Source organism: Nematolebias whitei, chromosome 4 (genome assembly GCF_014905685.2).
Source record: "Nematolebias whitei isolate Nwh7 chromosome 4, NemWhi1, whole genome shotgun sequence".
Lineage (NCBI taxonomy): Eukaryota > Metazoa > Chordata > Actinopteri > Cyprinodontiformes > Rivulidae > Nematolebias > Nematolebias whitei.
In genome coordinates this window covers 47,569,439-47,577,630 of record NC_056501.1, presented here as the reverse complement: position 1 = coordinate 47,577,630, position 8,192 = coordinate 47,569,439, and positions in this window count along the sequence as shown.

Genomic DNA, 8,192 nt, shown 5'->3' with positions numbered 1-8,192 from the left:
TTTCATTTTAAATCTCTTGTATCTTTTTTTATATTGTTATGGAATTGTTTTGTACTTTTTTTTAAATGAATAAACTTCATACCATGCCATACCATATTGTAAAACTACTGTCATGTCTGAGGCCATGGTCCTCAGTTGGAAAAGGGTGGATTGCTCTCTCGGGTCGAGGATGAGGTTCTGCCTCAAGTATCTCTGGGTTGTGACATGGTGGTTTGTTCCCTTGTCTGTTTTCTTTGTGTTTCCATTTCTTCAACTTTTCTGTTTCTTGTGTTTTGTCATTCTTGTGCTCTGTCTCTGTTCTTGTCATTTTCTCACTCACTCCTCAGTCTGCCTCTCCAGCCTTTAATCATTCACACCTGTTCCTAATCAGTTACCTGTCCAGCTGCACTCATTAACCACTCTTCCTCTGCTGTATTTAAACTCCTTCCATCCACCTCTAAGGTGTCCGGTGATCTGCTCTGTTTTTGCTCGCTGTTTTGCTTGAGTACGTTTTTTGGCTGCCTCGACAGCCCTTTGTTTATATGTTTAAAATAAATGATTTTATTTTGAAACTCCTGCCTCCTTCGCCTGCCTGCCAATGGTTCTGAAAACTGAGGATTGTGATAGAATGACAAGACCGGACCTGACCCATACCCAGCAGGCTCTACGCACCTTGCCTAGCACCAGTCCGAATGGGACCTACTCCATCAGGTAACAGAAATATAGTGACACCATGGCCACCTCTGACGATCTATGGGAAAGGTTGGTGGCCATTGAGAACTTTGTGAATGTGTTTACCCAGTTAGAGTCAGAGGGCGATGAACCGGGGATGTTTGAACTTTTTTCTGAAGCCTGGACCGAGAGACGTCTGCTATGCTCTCTTCTCATGCCGCCTTCTGCTCCATCCCCCGGTCATCCCAGGACCCCCTCTGCACCAGCCAGTTTGGTCCCACCTACTGCCTCAGCTCCATGTTGATCAGTGGGTGTAAAAAGGAGCAGTTCGCCATCTTGTTCAGTGGATAACGACAGTAACCCATCTGCCTGCCCTGCTCCTCGCCGCCACAGAAAGAGAGGTTGATGTGGGTCTCTGCATAAGTTGGACAGCTCTGATCCAGAGAGGTGGTTCAGGCATCTGGTAAGGATGCATCTTGGGCGCCTCCCTAGGGAGGTGCTCGGGACATGTCCGACTGGGAGGAGATCCCAGTGAAAACCCAGGGCATGCTGGAGAGACTATATATGTCTCTCGTTGGCCTGGAAACACCTCGGGGTCCTCCCAGAAGAGCTGGAAAAGGTGGCTGTGGAAAGAGATGTCTGGACCTCCCTGCTCAAGCTGCTGCCCCCGAGACCTGACTTAGTAACAAGCGGAAAATGAGAAGAGGATGGATGGACTGTCTTTTAAACGCACAAGTATGAACCAAAACAGTCCATGCTCAATAATCCAGTTATACAATCAAACAGTTTTCATTCAGTTCATCTGGACAGTTTCTTTTTTTTTGCTGAAACGTTTCACCTACCATCCGGAAGACTTCATCAGTCAAGAAAACACAACATAAAACTGATTCTTCCCCCGAACAGCTTACTCCAAAGTGGAACAAACCAGTTATGTTGGTGCTATCTAGGTTGCATGTTCCTGGGCATCATGACTACTGTCCTCAACTGAAAATAAAAGTTGTGTTAAAAAATAAAATAAAATCCATCTGGATTATCTAATAAGACACTACCTGATCTGTAAAAGACACCCTACAGATTGATCTGAAACTGCCAGGCTTGATCTGTTTTAGAACCTTTATTTCAACCCTTAAAGATAAAAAGATGTCAGTAAGATGTTTGGACAATGACCATGTTTTTAACCTTTGCCTTTTTTATATAAGTTGTCTGTATTTAATCATTGCATGTGTTTATAAATGTTGCCTATGTTGTTTTCATTTAAATATTGTCTCTGTTAATTGTAAACGTTGGAAATGTTATTTAACTGTTCTCTGTATTAACTGTTGCCTATATTTTCATTAATTAGTTGGCTTTATTTTAATCATTTTTTGTAATTGTTGCCTTTTTTAATTGTTTACTGTGTTTTTAACTGTTGCATATGTTTTTAATATTGCCTTTGGTTTCACTGTTGCATATGTTTGTAACAGTTGCCTATATTTTTAACTGTTACCTAATTTTAACTTTTGCCTAAGTGTTTTTTTTTACTGTTCTCAGTGGTTTTAACTGTTGCCTATGTTTTTGACAATTGCCTATGTTTCTATAACTGTTCTTGTAATTTTAATTGCTGCCTATGGTTTTTCCAACAATGTTCAGTCAGTTCATCTGGATGGTTTCTTTTTTGTGCTGAGACATTTCGTCCTTCGTCCAAAGGACTTCTTCAATCTGAGAAGCCACCAAACAAAACTGATTTCCACAAACAACATACTCCATAGTAGACAAAACCAGTTTGCTGGTGCTAAAATGGACTCCAGGGCCCGCCCTCTCCCCCATCAACTCCTTTGAGACAGACCATGCCAAAGTGGTTCAAAGCACCAAAGTTCATGTTCAATAATCCAACTATAAATCAAATCAAATAAAATTTGGATGACCTGACTGAACATTGTTGGATACCTGGATTATTGAGCATGAACTTTGGTGCCAATATGTTTTTTTTTTTTTTTTTACTATTGTCTATATTGTCTATATGGCCTATGGTCAGACCTGGCAGGCCGAAACATAGTGTGAGGGTTTGCTGGGAACGTCTGGCAGAGTCTCCTGTGAGACGGAGTTTTAACTCCCACCTCCGGGAGAACTTCGAACATGTTCCAGGGGAGGTAGGGGACATTAAGTCTGAGTGGGCCATGTTCCATGCCTCTATTGTCGAGGTGGCTTACCGGAGCTGCGGCCGCAACGTTGTCGGTACCTGTCGCGGCGGTAACGCTCGAACCCAGTGGTGGACACCAGCAGTGAGGAACGCTTTCAGGCTGAAGAAGGAGTCATATTGGGCCTTTTTGGCCTGTGGGACCACAGAAGCAGCTGATGGGTACCGGCAGTCCAAGCGACATGCAACTCAGGTGGTCGCTGAGGCAAAAACTCGGGCATGGGAGGAGTTTGGAGAGGCCATGGAGAATGACTTCCGCATGGCTTTGAGGCGATTCTGGTCCACCATCCGACATCTCGGGGGGGGGTAAGCGGTACACCCCCAACACTGTTTATAGAGGGGGTGGTGTGCTGCTGACCTCAACTCAGGATTTCATGAGTCGGTGGGCGGAATACGTTGAAGACCTCCTCAATCCCACCGGCATGTCTTTCACTGAGGAAGCGGAGCCTGGGGACTATGGGTCGGGCCCTCCAATCTCTGGTGCTGAGGTCACCGAGGTGGTTTAAAAGCTCCGAGGTGGCAGGGCCCCAGGGGTGGATGAGATTCGCCCGGAGTTCCTTAAGGCTCTGGATGTTGTAGGGTTGTGTTGGCTTACGCAACTCTGCAATATTACGTGGATATCGGGGGAAGTTCCCCTGGATTGGCAGACCGGGGTGGTGGTCCCCCTATTCAAAAAGGGAGACCGTAGAGTGTGTTCCAACAACAGGGGGATCACACTCTTAAGCCTCCCTGGTAAGGTCTATTTGGGAGTTCTGGAGAGGAGGGTCCGTCGGATAGTCGAAACTCAGATTCAGGAGGAGCAGTGTGATTTTCATCCTGGTCATGGAATACTGGACCAGCTCTACACTCTCAGCATGGTCCTGGAGGGTGCGTGGGAGTTTGCCCAACCGGTCTACATGTGCTTTGTGGACTTGGAGACGGCGTTCGACCGCGTCCCTTGGGGAACCCTGTGAGGGGTACTCTGGGAGTATGGGGTACTGGGCCCTTTGATACGGGCTGTTAGGTCCCTGTATGACCGGTGTCAGAGCCTGGTCCGCATTGCCGACAGTAAGTTGGACTCGTTCCCAGTGAGAGTTGGACTCCGCCAAGGTTGCCCTTTGTCACCGATTCTGTTCATAACTATTATGGACAGAATTTCTAGGCGTATCCAAGGTATTGAGGGGATCTGTTTTGGTGGCCTTAGAATTGTGTCTCTGCTTTTTGCAGATGATGTAGTCCTGTTGACTTCATTAGATCGTGATTACAGCTTTCGCTGGAGCGGTTCGCAGCCGAGTGCGACACAGCCGGGATGAAGATCAGTTCCTCCAAATCCAAGGCCATGGTCTTGAGCCAGAAAAGGGTAGAGTGCCCTCTCCAGGTCAGGGAGTAGGTCCTGCCTGTTAAAGGCGTGAGCTGGCTGCGGGCCACCAGACCCGAAAACCACCTCCAGCCCACAAATTTCCCTATGTTTGCAACTGTTGCCTATATTTTTAACCCTTGTCTCACCTGTGTTCAATGTTAATCACCACAGGTACCTGTCATTTAATCCTCGTTAGTGTCTGTATATATTCAGCTCTCTTGTGTCTTGTCATTTGTCTCTGGGTTGTCCTTCGATGGCTGTTGTGATCTGTCTCCCGCTGTGTTCTCCATTATGTAAGTTAGCTGCCCTGTAAGCATTTTGTTTTGCTTATTTATAAAATAAACTGTTACTTATTTTACTGGAGCCTCCCGTTGCCTTCCTACATGTGGGTTCAACATGCTTAAAGCAGATCATGACAGAATCCAGAGACCAAATTGAACCCAGCAGGAAGATGATCACCTTGTTTGAGTTCCTGGCCCAAGAGGAAGATAAAACTGCCCCACGGATTAAAGAGGAAGAAGAGAGAAAGAAGGCTCTGTTTCACGGGACCCTCCTGGCTTTCAAACCTGGACCCTCCACTTCACCGTCTCTCCTTCCTTGCCCGCCTCGTACAGCTACACTACCCACCTCCTCTCCGCTCTTCCGCCGTACCTGAGGCAGCCACGTTTTCTCAACCGACAAAGAGTCCGAGCCAGCCTCAGCCAATGAAGAAGTTAAGCTAGCTTCAGTCAATGAGCACGGAGGTCTCTACTTTGCTGCAACAACTGGTGTCTCTTCGCCTTGTCCAGGCTCCTTTTCTCATCCAGGCTTCTCGTCTCATTCAGGCTCCTTGTCTCGTCCAGGCTCCTTGTCTCATCCAGGCTTCTCATCTCATTCAGGCTCCTTGTCTCGTCCAGGCTCCTTGTCTCATCCAGGCTCCTCGTTTCATCCAGGCTCCTCATCTTGTCCAGGCTCCTTGTGGGTTGGGTACTCCTTAGTATCCATGGGCCTACTCCGACATGTTGGATGGCCCCCCGGCCACCCACCTGGTCTGCTCTGATGTGTTGGATGGCCTCCCGGCCACCCACTTGACCTACTCCAGAGCTTTGGATGGCCTCCCGGCCACTCAGCTGAACTATAGCCTGCCTAGGGACCATCCTGATCATCCAGACATTTTTTGTGTTCCCTAGTTGTGTTTAGTTGAAATCCCAGGCTTTTGTCCTGCTGGTTTTTGTTTGTCCTTGTGTTTTCCTTGTGCCCTCCATCCTTGTGGTACCTCCCTCCTCCTGCCCAAGTTTTTTGGGATCGCCTTTTTTTTGGATGCGAGGAGGCATTGGTCTCCTTGTGTCTGTACTCCCTAGTGTCTCTCCCCAATTGCCCTGATCAGTTCCACCCGCGTGTCCTCCAGGTGTTTATAAATATGTTGTGTCTAGTCTGTGTATATAAGCCCTGGTCTGTGTCTCAGTCATTGTCAGTCCATCATCTGGTATGCCTCCTGTGATCCTTGTGTTTCCCCTGATCCTGTCCTGTAGTGTTTGCTGCCACGTCAGGCTGTTTATTTATTATCATTATTATAAAAGTATTTCCTATTTTACATCCTGCCTCTGAGGCCTGCTCATTGGGTTATTTTCTGCTCTGCTCAGCCAGAAACTGTGACACTCCCAGTAGAATAAAGGAGTCCCCAGCTGGCTCCTTCTAGCACCCACGCCAAGGACTCCAAGAAGGCCTGATACTCTGAACTGCCATTTGGCACAGAGGAACAAACAACAGTCAGAGCCCATCCCTCCACCCGAAGGCACAGAGAATCTGCTGGGGAAAATTCCAAAACACATGGACCAAATCAAGGACTAGGAGTAAACCCACACCAGCTCAGCACCTCTCACCATGGGCAACACCAGAGTGAAATAAAATCCAGCCTCTCTCAAGGAGATTGGTTCCAGAACCCATGATTTGCGTTGAGGTGAGCCCAACTATGTCTCGTCGGTACCTCTGAATCTCACGCACATGCTCAGGCTCCTTCCCCGCCAGAAAGTCAAGTTACATGTCCCAAGAGCCAGCTTTGGTAAGCCAGGGTCAGAGTGCCAAGGTCCCTGCCTTCGGCCACTGCCCATGGCGTCATGCACCAGACTCATATGGCCCCATATGATTATCATATGATTATCTGTGTTTTTAAATATTGTCTTTGTTGTTAACTGTTGCTTGTGTGTTTTTAACTGTTGCCTATATTTTTAACAGTTGCCAATGTTTTTAACTGTTTTTATAACTATTATATGTTTATCATGAAGGACCTCACTCACCCAGCACACACACTTTCCCCGCTCCCTTCAGGAAGGAGGTTGAGGAGCATTAAGTGTAGAACCACTACACCAGGACTCTGTGGTCTACACTCATCTCCAGGCCAGCGGTCACTCTTTCAGGGATTAAGATGTGCACATCCTGGACAGAGAGGAACGATGGTTTGAGAGAGGAGTAAAGGAGGCCATCTTTGTGAAAAGAAACCGTCCATCGTTAAACAGGGGTGGAGGCCTCCGTGTTCAACTGTCCCCCTCTTACAATGCTGTGATTGTTAGTATCACTCAGCCCTCTGTGAGCAGTAAACAGCCATCAGTGTGCTAATGATCCATTGTTAGGCTGATGGTCCTTCTTGAGCATGTGATCAGCTGGTTTTGGTTGTCAGCAGCAAACTGGTTGATCCACTCTGAGAAGGTGCTATTTAAGAGACTGAGCTGAATACAGCACCTCAGACTGAGGAAGTCTCTCGGATGAGAGATGAAACGTTCCTACATTTTTTTGTTGTTGTTGTTGTTGTTTTGCTTTGTTTTGTTTTTTTGAATGTCCAGAGGACCAGATTTAACTTTTTAGATTTTTCGACCTGGATTATTGAGCATGCATTAGGATATGTAGAACCACTAGACAGAAACAGCTTCTACCCTGAAGCTGTTAGACTCATGAATCTCTAACCAGAATAATCACTGTGAAAAAAAATCACATCATGTTGCTGCTGATCTGTTTCATGTTGCTGCTGATCTGTTTCATGTTGCTGCTGATCTGTTTCATGTTGATGTGTTCATGCGTGCTCATCTGCTCACACAAACTCATGTTCATGTTTGTGCTGATGTTCAATGTTTTATGTTATGAGTGCTTAGTGTATATTTAGTTGATGTTTTTCTTAGTTCATATCTTAGATATTATTACTGTTTTTCTTTTACATTTTATTGTCGGATGTAACTGGGACCCTGTGTACATAATTTCACTCCACCACATGTACCAAATGCGGTGCGAATGACAATAAAGAATCTCTGACTCTTTATAAAATTTTGCCTATTAAAAAAACACAGACAAAAGTTAAGTGTTAACTAAGACGAAAACTGTTAAAACAGTTTTGTGATTTTAAACTGTTGCCTATGTTTTTTATGTATTCTCTCTTTTTACCGGTTGCCAATGCTTTTATTGAACTATTCTCACTGTTCAAATGTTGCCTATTTTTTACTTAACATATTGCCTCTTATTTATTGCCAATAATAGCAACTATTCTCTGATTTTAACTGATACCTTAACTGTTACTTACTGCTACTGTTACTTAAACTGTTGTTGTTTTTTACCGCTTTCTGTTTTTATTTATTGCCATTTTTTTAAGCTGTTTGTTTTTAACTATTACCCATGTTTTTTTATTTAATAATTGCCTGTGTTTTCTAACTATTGCTTGTACTTTTTTCACCACTGTTGGGATCATTATGCTTTGCCTTGAAGTTTGAAATCAAAAACCGTTTATGTTGGTATAACATTGTTTATCCTCTGTCATTAATTGTGTTTATTCTTTTGTGACAAGTGCTGCTGACCTCTTGGCCAGGTCATCCTTGGAAAAGAGATCTTGATCTCAGTGGGTTTTTATCTGGTTAAATGAAGGTGATGATGATGAAGACAGTCATTCAGAGGAGGGAGCTGAGATCTCTCTCTCTGTGTGTGTGTGTGTGTGTGTGTGTGTGTGTGTGTGTGCGCGCGCGCGCGTGCGTGCGTGCGTGCGTGTGTGTGTGTGTGTTTGTGTTG